This window comes from Saccostrea echinata, unplaced genomic scaffold, assembly GCF_033153115.1.
Source record: "Saccostrea echinata isolate AGI-Se365-2 ecotype Australia unplaced genomic scaffold, CSIRO_AGI_Sech_v1 ptg000029l, whole genome shotgun sequence".
In the NCBI taxonomy this organism is placed as follows: Eukaryota; Metazoa; Mollusca; class Bivalvia; order Ostreida; family Ostreidae; genus Saccostrea; species Saccostrea echinata.
Window position 1 is genome coordinate 35,005,263 of NW_026889778.1, and position 12,572 is coordinate 35,017,834.

At 32.9% G+C, this 12,572-nt stretch overlaps 1 protein-coding gene across 1 annotated transcript in view; it reads right to left on the reverse strand.

The window, feature by feature from the left end:
• The window catches only part of LOC133195865 (carnitine O-palmitoyltransferase 2, mitochondrial-like), a 78,601-nt gene that overhangs the window by 62,345 nt on the left and 3,684 nt on the right, over window positions 1-12,572 (reverse strand). The gene's annotated exons all lie outside the window — the stretch shown is intronic.

A 12,572-nucleotide genomic window follows, 5' to 3' on the forward strand; every position in this document is an offset into this window, starting at 1 on the left:
TCAGTGTACACAATTATGTAGAATTAAAAACATGCAATACTATGTGGAGAAAAGATTAATATAATTAATTAACTATAAATTTAAAAGAATTGTAAAACTCTTTAATTCTTTAAAATGTCCGTTTACTCATTTCTCAGATGTTAAATGGAAACTCATTTAAAATACTTGGACAAAAGTATTAAAAAGAAAATAGAACATTTAAATAAAACATTTTCAGTTATATCTAGAATCAAGGGCGCTCTATCCATTTTGAAAATCAATCTCTCAGAAATACATGTATTCAAAAGGAACCATGAAATAAAATAAGATTTTTTTTAAAATATGAAATAAATTTCCTAGGATACAAAGCTTTTCAGAGTAGGACAGAGTAAAATTGGTTGTACATTGGTATTTAATGAATAAACTGTAGAATGCTTTGATGTACTGTGATGTACAGTATGAGGGTTCAGGGAATAACAGCAATGTACTGTGAAGATCAGTTATCTGTACAGCTAATATCTGTGACGTACAGTGGTAAGCAGTGGCTGCGTACTGTGGAGTATTGTGGGGTACAGTCATGTACAGAGGAAGTGTACTGTGAAGTACAGGGAGGTGCTGTGAAATGCTGTGCTTCTGTACAGTGTTGTACTGTTATGTACTGTGAAGTACAGAGGTAAGTACAGTAATGTACAGTGAAAGTACAAAGGTTGACAGAGATTTTCAGAGAAAAATCAGAATATCAGGGGATAATAGGTCCAGTAGTGTAAGATTTACTCCTTTAAAAGTTATTGCCCCTTTTACTGAAAACCTTGTTATCGCTACTCCTCCAAAACCGTAAACTGTAGAGGCACAAAACCTTCACTAATGTCTTCAGGATCTTTAGATACAACTTCAATCTATTCGGTGCAAAAGTATCCGATGACCCCTTATATGAGTTATCGCCCTTTAACATCTTTGCACTTACTATTAAACCTTATAACTTTAAAACTTAAAGTCGTAGAAGCATGGGGTCAAGTGCAATTGGACCCTTGACCTTTGACCTTCAATTTGTGGTAAAGGTCAAAGGTCAAGGTCATTTCAAAATTTTCATTTTTGATATCTTTCAAGCCATTTATGGATTCTTTTTGTATAAAAATTAACTTTAGAGAGTAAAATATGAAAAATATATGAAATTTAAAGAAGGTGGAAAGACCTCTAATTGTTCGAGAACAATTAGTCTACTAGTTATTATTATTTTTCTTCCCGGACTTTTGAAACCGCAAGACTTATCGAAAAACTTTATAGTTCATGATACTGGATATTAAAAGTTATTCTGAAAAACGACCCCCCATGTTTGAACTTTGACCTCTTACGAAGTTATTGCCCCTTTTGCAAGAATAGCTTGTTATCGCTACTCCTTCGAAACCTTAAACCGTAGAGGCACGAAACCTTCACCAATGTCTTTGACAAATTTAGGGGATTCTTCAATCTATTCATTGCGAAAGAATTCGTTGACCACTTCAATGAGTTATTGCCCCTGAAAGTTTTTGATATTCATGAAAAATTAAAAATTTTCAAAACCATAAGTCGTAGAGACATGAAACCAACTGCATTGAATTCTTTGACCTTTGACCTTGAAATTTATGTCAAGGTCAAAGGTCAAGGTCATTCAAACTATGAGATATTTATAACTCTCTTGTCTTTCAACATATACTATAGGTCTTTGCATCTTTAATATGTCCTTCTAAAACTATTTCAAAGATTTCATTCTTGTCCCCTAAGCTTAATCCCTTTGAAAGTTATTGCCCCTTGTGCGAAAAACCTTGTTATCGCTACTCCACTGAAACCGTAGACCGTAGAGACATCAAACCTTCACTAATGTCTTCAGGGTCTTTAGACACAACTTCAATCTATTCAGTGCGAAAGGATTTGATGACCCTTTATATGAGTTATCGCCCTTTAACGGCTTTGCGCTTAATAGTAAGCCTTATAACTTTAAAAGTATAAGTCCTAGAAGCATTAAAATAATTGCAATGTGATTCTTGACCTTTGACCTTTAATGTGTGGTAAAGGTCAAAGGTCAAGGTCATTTCAAAATTTTCAAATTTTTCATTTTTTTTTCTATTTTCAAGCCATTTCTGGATTCTTTTTGTATAAAAATTAACTTTAGAGAGTAAAATATAAAAATTAATGAAATTTAAAGAAGGTGGAAAGACCTCTAATTGTTCGAGAACAATTAGTCTACTAGTTAGGTCTTTCCACCTTTCTGTGGAAAGACCTCTTGAAATGCTTATGTTTATTATTATTAGGTCTTTCCACCTTTCTGTGGAAAGACCTCTTGAAATGCTTATGTTTATTATTAGGTCTTTCCACCTTTCTGTGGAAAGACCTCTTGAAATGCTTATGTTTATTATTATTATTATTATTCTTCTTCTTCTTTTTCTTCCCGGACTTTTGAAACCGCAAGACTTATCGAAAAACTTTATAGTTCATGATACTGGATATCAAAAGTTATTCCGAAAAATGACCCCCCGTGTTTGACCTATGACCTATTACGAAGTTATTGCCCCTTTCGCAAAAATTGCTTGTTACCGCTACTCCTCCGAAACTGTAAACCGCAGAGGTACGGAACCTTCACCAATGTCTTCGACTAATTGAGGGGACTCTTCAATCTTTTCATTGCGAAAGTATTCGTCAACCCCTTTAATGAGTTATTGCCCCTGAAAGTTTATGAAAATTAGGAATAATTAAAAATTTTCAAAACGACAAGTCATAGAGACATGGGACCAACTGCATAAGATTCAATGACCTTTGACCTTAAAATATATGCAAAGGTCAAAGGTCAAGGTCATTCAAAATATGAGAAATTAAGCTCTTTTTATAGCTCTTTTGTCTTTCAACATATCCTAAATATCTTTGCATCATTAATATGTCCTCTTAAAACTATTTCAAAGATTTAATACTTGTCCCCTAAGATTTACCCCTTTAAAAGTAATTGCCCCTTTTACTGAAAACCTTGTTATCGCTACTCCTCTGAAAGCGTAAACCATAGAGACACAAAACCTTCACTAATGTCTTCAGGGTCTTTAGACACAACTTCAATCTATTCAGCGCGAAAGTATCCGGTGACCCCTTATATGAGTTATTGCCCTTTAACGTCATTGCGCTTACTAGTAAACCTTATAACTTTAAAACTAAAAGTTGAAGAAGCATGGGGTTAATTGCAATGTGACCCTTGACCTTTGACCTTGAATATTTGTTCAAGGTCAGAAGTCAAGGTCATTTCAAAATTTTTAAAATTTTCATTTTTTCCATCTCTCAAGCCATTTCTGGTTTCTTTTGTATAAAAATAAACAGTAGAGAGTTAAATGTGAAGAATATATGAAATTTAAAGAAGGTGGAAAGACCTCTAATTGTTCGCGAACAATTAGTCTACTAGTTATTATTATTAGGTCTTTCCACCTTTCTGTGGAAAGACCTATTGGTTTTCTTCTGTTTCTTATTATTCTTCTTATTTTTCCGCCGCAAGATTTTGAGTTTCAAGATTTATCGAAAAGATTTATAGTCTATGAGAATGAACTCCGTAAAAGATTTTTGCAATTGACCCTGCGTATATGAACTTTGACCCCTCGGGGAGTTACATCCCCTTTCGCAATAAAAGCTTGTTATCGCTACTCCTTTGAAACCGCAAACCATAGAGATACGAAACCTTCACCAATGTCCTCGACTAATTTAGGGGACTCTTCAATCTATTCATTGCGAAAGTATTCGTCGACCCCTTCAAGGAGTTATTGCCCCTCAAAGTTTTTGATTTTTAGAAATAATTCAAAATTTTTAAAACAATAAATCGTAAAGACATGGGACCAGCTGCATAAGATTCATTGACCTCAGACCTTAAAATATATGCAAAGGTCAAAGGTCAAGGTTATTCAAAATATGAGAAATTAAGCTCTTTTTATATCTTTCTTGTCTTTCAATATATACTAAATATGTTTGAATCATTAATATGTCCTCTTAAAACTATTTCAAAGATTTCATACTTGTCCCCTAAAATTTACCCCTTTAAAAGTTATTGCCCCTTTTACTGAAAACCTTGTTATCGCTACTCCTCCGAAACCGTAAACCGTAGAGACACAAAACCTTCACTAATGTCTTCAGGGTCTTTAGACACAACTTCAATCTATTCAGTGCGAAAGTATCCGATGACCCCTTATATGAGTTACCGCCCTTTAACGTCTTTGCTATTACTATTAAACCTTATAACTTTAAAACTAAAAGTCGTAGAACCATGGGGTTAACTGCAATGTGACCCTTCACCTTTGGCCTTGAATATTTGTTCATGGTGAAAGGTCAAGGTCATTCAAATTTTTTTTTTAAATTATCATTTTTTCTATCTTTCAGACCATTTATGGATTCTTTTGGTATAAAAATTAACTTAGAGAGTAAAATATGAAAAATATATGAAATATAAAGAAGGTGGAAAGACCTCTAATTGTTCGAGAACAATTAGTCTACTAGTTCTTCTTCTTTTTCTTCCCGGACTTTTGAAACCGCAAGACTTATCAAAAAACTTTATAGTTCATGATACTGGATATCAAAAGTTATTCCGAAAAACGACCCCCCATGTTTGACCTATGACCTCTTACAAAGTTATTGCCCCTTTCGCAAGAATAGCTTGTTATCGCTACTCCTTTGAAACCGTAAACCGTAGAGGTATGGAATCTTCACAAATGTCTTCGACTAATTGAGGGGACTCTTCAATCTTTTCATTGCAAAAGTATTCGTCAACCCCTTTTATGAGTTATTGCCCCTGAAAGTTTTTGATGTTTACGAATAATTAAAAATTTTCAAAACGATAAGTCGTAGAGACATGGGACCAACTGCATAAGATTCATTGACCTTTGACCTTAAAATATATGCAAAGGTCAAAGGTCAAGGTCATTCAAAATATGAGAAATTAAGCTGTTTTTATATCTCTTTTATCTTTCAACATATACTAAACATCTTTGCATCATTAATATATCCTTTTAAAACTATTTCAAAGATTTCATACTTGTCCCCTAAGATTTACTCCTTTAAAAGTTATTGCCCCTTTTACTTAAAACCTTGTTATCGCTACTCCTCCAAAACCGTAAACTGTAGAGGCACAAAACCTTCACTAATGTCTTCAGGATCTTTAGATACAACTTCAATCTATTTGGTGCAAAAGTATCCGATGACCCCTTATATGAGTTATCGCCCTTTAACATCTTTGCACTTACTATTAAACCTTATAACTTTAAAACTAAAAGTCGTAGAAGCATGGCGTCAAGTGCAATGTGACCCTTGACCTTTGACCTTCAATTTGTGGTAAAGGTCAAAGGTCAAGGTCATTTCAAAATTTTTAAAATTTTCATTTTTTCTATCTTTCAAGCCATTTATGGATTCTTTTTGTAAAAAAATTAACTTTAGAGAGTAAAATATGAAAGATATATGAAATTTAAAGAAGGTGGAAAGACCTCTAATTGTTCGAGAACAATTAGTCTACTAGTTAGGTCTTTCCACCTTTCTGTGGAAAGACCTATTGAAATTGTTCTGTTTATTATTATTTTTATTATTTTTCCGCCGGACACTTTTTTGTTCCAAGATCTTTCGAAAAGATTTATAGTCCATTAGAATGTACTCCATAAAAGTTTTTTGCATTTGACCCTGCATAAATGAACTTTGACCCCTCAAAGAGTTATTACCCCTTTCGCAATAAAAGCTTGTTATCGCTACTTCTTCGAAACCTTAAACCGTAGAGATACGAAACCTTCACTAATGTCTTCGACTAATTGAGTAGACTCTTCAATCTTTTCATTGCGAAAGTATTCGTCAACTCCTTTTATGAGTTATTGCCCCTGAAAGTTTTTGATGTTTACGAATAATTAAAAATTTTCAAAACGATAAGTCGTAGAGACATGGGACCAACTGCATAAGATTCAATGGCCTTTGACCTTAAAATATGTGCAAAGGTCAAAGGTCAAGGTAATTCAAAATATGAGAAATTAAGCTCTTTTTATAGCTCTTTTGTCTTTCAACATGTACTAAATATCTTTGCATCATTAATATGTCCTCTTAAAACTATTTCAAAGATTTCATACTTGTCCCCAAAGATTTACCCCTTTAAAAGTTATTGCCCCTTTTACTGAAAACCTTGTTATCGCTACTCCTCCTAAACCGTAAACTGTAGAGACACAAAACCTTTACTAATGTCTTCAGGGTCTTTAGACACAACTTCAATCTATTCAGTGCGAAAGTGTCCGATGACCCCTTATATGAGTTATCGCCCTTTAACGTCTTTGCTCTTGCTATTAAACCTTATAACTTAAAAACTAAAAGTCGTAGAAGCATGGGGTTAAGTGCAATGTGACCCTTGTCCTTTGTCCTTCAATATGTGGTAAAGGTCAAAGGTCAAGGTCATTTCAAAATTTTGAAAATTTTCATTCTTTTCTATCTTTCAAGCCATTTGTGGATTCTTTTTGTATAAAAATTAACTTTAGAGAGTAAAATATGAAAAAATATATGAAATTTAAAGAAGGTGGAAAGACCTCTAATTGTTCGAGAACAATTAGTCTACTAGTTATTATTATTTTTCTTCCCGGACTTTTGAAACCGCAAGAGTTATCGAAAAACTTTATAGTTCATGATACTGGATATTAAAAGTTATTCTGAAAAATGACCCCCCATGTTTGAACTTTGACCTCTCACAAAGTTATTGCCCCTTTCGCAAGAATAGCTTGTTATCGCTACTCCTTCGAAACCGTAAACCCTAGAAGTACGAAACCTTCACCAATGTCTTCGACTAATTGAGGGGACTTTTCAATCTTTTCATTGTGAAAGGATTTGTTGACCCCTTCAATGAGTTATTGCCCCTGAAAGTTTTTGATGTTCACGAAAAATTAAAAATTTTCAAAACCATAAGTCGTAGAGACGTGAAACCAACTGCATTGAATTCTTTGACCTTTGTCCTTGAAATTTATGTCAAGGTCAAAGGTCAAGGTCATTCAAACTATGAGATATTTATAACTCTCTTGTCTTTCAAAATATACTATATGTCTTTGCATCTTTAATATGTCCTTCTAAAACTATTTTAAAGATTTCATTCTTGTCCCCTAAGCTTAACCCCTTTGAAAGTTATTGCCCCTTGTGCAAAAAACCTTGTTATCACTACTCCTCTGAAACTGTAGACCATAGAGACATCAAACCTTCACTAATGTCTTCAGGGTCTTTAGACACAACTTCAATCTTTTCAGTGCGAAAGGATCTGATGACCCCTCATATGACTTATCGCCCTTCAACGTCTGTGTGCTTAATAGTAGGCCTTATAACTTTAAAAGTATAAGTCCTAGAAACATGAAACCAACTGCAATGTGATTCTTGACCTTTGACCTTTAATGTGTGGTAAAGGTCAAAGGTCAAGGTCATTACAAAATTTTCAAATTTTTCATTTTTTCTATTTTTTAAGCCATTTCTGGATTCTTTTTGTATAACAATTAACTTTAAAGAGTAAAATAAAAAAATTAAAGAAATTCAAAGAAGGTGGAAAGACCTCTAATTGTTCAAGAACAATTAGTCTACTAGTTTCTCATTGCAGTGTTAAAAATTAATTTTGAAATTTCAAGCAGATTATTCAATAATTAAAAAAAACTGTAAAGTGATGAAAAGATATTACAATCTACGTATGATGTTGAAATATAATGATTAAAAAAATGTGGAAAAAGACAGGGAGTGTAGAACACGGTCTTTATCAAATGAACAATTTGTTCATATAAAAATTATTAATAACATTATTCTTATGATTTAATATGGTTTTATTATAATGTGAGCATTCATAATCCAATTATGTTATTAGCATGAGAGTATAGGTATATGTATATTTGTTGCAGGAAAAGGGGGGATGAACATTATTGTTACAAATGCCAATGGTTTTAAGATTATTGATTCAGTTGAATAATTCATAGGGAATTTAAAAAATCTGTTATTGCTCCTTTAGTCTTCTCTCTTCACTCTACGAAATATTTTAGTTCTGAAAATTAGGAGGGGGGGGGGGGGTAGTCTTATATACATGTATCAATATTTTAATCATACAGTGTCCATTTTATGTTCAACAGAAGTCCTAAATTATTCATGTTATTATAATCATCAAGATCTAGTGAACCTTCTGTAAATTACATTGTAAATCTGAATAGTCTTGAGTAATTATCTCCCCCCCCCCTCTCTCTCTCTCTCTGGAAATACAAAAATGTAACATTATTTAATGGGAAATCTTCTACAATATTCTGCAAAGGGAATTCTATATATCAACATAAACAAGTAGTCCAGTTCTGAAAATTAGGAAGGGGGAGGGGGGTAGTCTTATATACATGTATCAATATTTTAATCATACAGTGTCCATTTTATCTTCAACAGAAGTCCTAAATTATTCATGTTATTATAATCATCAAGATCTAGTGAACCTTCTGTAAATTACACTGTAAATCTGAATAGTCTTGAGTAATTATCTCCCCCTCCTCTCTCTCTCTCTCTCTCCCTCTCGGGAAATACAAAAATGTAACATTATTTTACGGGAAATCTACAATATTCTGCAAAGGGAATTCTATATATCAACATAAACAAGTAGTCCAGTTATATTTCACAACTCTCTCTCTCTCGTGTGCAAACCATGTTGATTTCAAGTGACACAGGTGTTTGTACTCAATGACCTTTGTTGTCTAGACTTGTGGAAACTTGTGAAGTTGCACATTTCACAGTAAGATTTGGTGAATCTTTACGAAATTACCTGTAATAAATTTGGCTATGATGGTAAATAAAACGGATTAGCATGATTAATGAGAAACGCGGGCTAAATTAATAAAAGTAAAATATAGGGTTTATAGTGTTACATATTTTAATAATTAAAAACGGAAATAGGAAGGCACGAATATAAATACAAAAGCCTCCAAGATGCACCATGCCCATCGTTTTATTTATCACAAGGAACTTCATCATGTTTACATGTACACGATTTATATAAGTAGCATGTGCAAAATCCCATGCTGTAACAGATATTTCGACATTGAGAATGAAGACTGCCAGTTTGATTAGGATGTTTTAGCAGTTAACAAGGGCATTCAGAATTTCTTGTGGCTTTATTAAATAAAATAATTTCAGTTAAAAAAAAACAAACAAACAAACAAGATGGCGACGACGATCATAAAACGAACTGACGATCACGATGATGGTAAAGCTACCTATCGAGTATTACACAGAAAACGGCTTTAAAATAAATTTGATGACTAAAAAACATTATTACGGGAATTTTTGGTGTTTTTATGAACTAATTTAGTAATTATTTATTTCCTTTTTTGATCACGTGACTCTTACGAAGTCAACGATTGGTCAACAACGAAGCGCGGATTTTTTCAGAGACGATTTGAAAATTGGTTGGATGGAAATGACGAGAACAAAAAGGAGATAAAGAAGTCGGTAAGACTATATTCATATTTAAATTTAATATGTTGTTTGCAGGAAATGCATTTTACCACTTAAGAAATTTATTCAGTTGAGAATTTCAATGTAGATTTTACGTAATTGTGGACATATAGTATGTGTCTTCGATTTCTGGTTTGTTTTTATCAGTATGACGATGTATATAAACTTAAGTTGACATGCTGAATCATGCTTTTTCTCTGGCTCAATGTAACATGAATCATTTAGTTCCTTGACATATTCAATTCTTCAAATATTTCAGTATAATTCATGCAATAGGTTTATAATACAGTCGGCATTGGTCAGTATCTGGGAACCTTTACTGTAGCCTAGCTAAGTCTTGGCATGATAAAAAAAAAATACATATCAAATCTACTGAATTTTGTCAGATTAAAGTTTGTAAAAGTAATGGATTTTTGTTAAACATGTTAAAAGGGAGGATAGTGTGTGTGTTGTGGTTGGTGGTGGTGGTGGGGGGGGGGGGGGGGGTTGAAGGGGTAGTAATAATCATGTGGTTGATTAAACAAGCAAAAGTATCAGCATTTACATGTATCTGAAAAATTTAAAGTTGAACTGGATAGTTATACTGATCATCTTTCCAGGGTGAAAAACCGTTCACGGTAGCTCAGTCGGTAGAGCGCTCGCTCCGTGATCGGGAGGTCGTGAGTTCGAATCTCGGCCGCGACAGACCTAAGTCGATAAAAAATAGGTAGCAACTGTTCCTTCGCCATGCGCTCGGCACTTTGAAGTGAAAGTTGCAGGTCCTTCGGATGAGACCTTAAAAACCGAGGCCCCGTGTCACGGCAGGCGTTGGCACGATAAAGATCCCTCACTGCTCAATGGCCCGGAGTGCCGAGTAAAGGTCAAAATTTGAAGCCCTTCACCGGTATATGGTGACGTCTCTATATGAGTGAAAAATTCTCGAATAGAACGTAAAACAAGATACAATCAATCAATCCAGGGTGAAAAGAACTTAAAAAAAGGGGGGGGGCTATATAAACATAATATTGAGACACATGATTATTTTTCTATTTGCTCATATAACATTAGGAATTTAGACAGGGATATCAAACTCACCTTACAATTTTTCAAAATCATCGTCAGGTTTTAAAAAAATGAAAGTAATGAAATGTTTGTGTGTGGATATAATGCCAGAGAAGTTCTTAAACATTCAAGTTACCTGATTTTTCTTTTATTATTTTCAGCAGTGCATACATGCGTTTTTTGCCATGAGCATCTCACTAACATGCAGAGCCATAGGAAAATGCTTCAACAATTTAAGTGTATCTTATCATCAGTAAGTACATATTAATCTAATTTGATTTCTGTAAAATACAAAATAGACATATCAAATTAGTAGGCTTGTCTGTCCTTAATATACTCATGCACTGAAAAGACTTATTTTAAAATTTTATAAGTGATAGGGATAATCGATAATCGATAATTTTTTGGATTTTCACATAAGAATTTTGAGTTTTAATTGGTTTTCAAGTTATTTGAACATTAAACTGAATATATGATTCTATATGTCAGTCTGCCATGTATTAAGCACAGGAATTCTGCTTTTTGAGAACATATGCTTTGATTATTTAACTTTTTTTTTTTTTTGCAGAACCCAAGGAAAAGTACTCGAAGGCTGAAATCATTTAGCATATTCAAATGAAGATCAGTGAAAAAAATGGGTGACATTAACACTGCTATGTGGTCAAAGGTTAGTGCACTGAACTGTGTCAGCAAGAAAATTCAAACGGGATGACTAGACTGTGAAGGAGCAGATATGATCTGTGAGCGTGATCAATCAGTGACATAACCATGCATTATAAGTTACTAGACTATAAAGGATCAGATCTTGTTATTTACAGAATTATAATATTGTTGATGATTTAATGTTCCAATATATTCTTTAAATTATTTATGGAAGATTAGTACTGAAAATAATGTATAATGTAATGAAGATGTGGGGTTTCATGCTTTTGAATTTTGATAAAAGCTAGCATTTAAGATTTTTGAATTGTAGCATATTTCATAGAGATTTCCCCGATTTCCGTTTTCTCTGATATTTTTCCCTATACTTAATATTTTTGTTAAAATTTCATGCTTTCGAAATACAATTTTGTACCTTTAATTGGTTTTATTTTGGTATACCTGAGCTTAATGATCATTTTTGAGGTTTTTCATTGTTTTTTCAAAATAATATATGTATTTTTTTTTTATTAAAAAAAAGGGGGGGGGCTATTTGCTATATATTTATTTTTTTTTGGGGGGGGGGTGCTTTTTCCCTACTTTTTTTGTACCAACTAAAAAGTATACTTTTTTCATACTTTCATTTAATTTTGACATTTTATTGTACTTTTTAAAGCATCAATCTAAAGGAGTACTATTTTTATACTTTTTCTGCATACATTTTTGTACTTTTCTCTGGAAGTATACTTTTTTTGTACTGGAAGTATACTTTTTTTGTACTTCATACATTTCTGTAATTTTTTCTGGAAGTATACTTTTTTTGTACTGGAAGAATACCTTTTTTGTACTTCATACATTTCTGTACTTCTTTCTGGAAGTATACTTTTTTTGTACTTCATACATTTTTGTGCTTTTTTCCAGATGTACTTTTTTTGTACTTTTGTATGTTAGTTTTAAGAATATACTTTTTCTGTACTTCAAATTATACTTTTTATGTACTTTTCTCAAATATAGAAATGTACCAAAAGTATACTTTTATGATCTTTTTTTGTAACCAAGAACCTAAGTTCTCATAAAGCACAAAAAAAGTATACTTTTTTTTTCTCATTTGGAACGACCAAATCCCTTGTTCCAAATTTAGTCGAAAAAAGTATACTTTTTGTGACCTTTTTTCGTACTTTTTTTTGTACTTAATTTGTACTTAATTTTGGTATGGGGGTGCTTACTGGTGACTTAAAGACAACCATTAAGCCATCATTAAGGACCTATAAGCCACCATTAAGCCAAACTTAAAGGAAGTGTTTCATCTTGTGTTAATTTATTTAATACCCAGGAGCAGAGATGATTTTCAACGAATTTAATTTTACTATATAATCAATAAAGCCCCACTCTAACACCTGAACCCCTGACCCAGGGGCCATGAAATTCACAATTTCTGATAA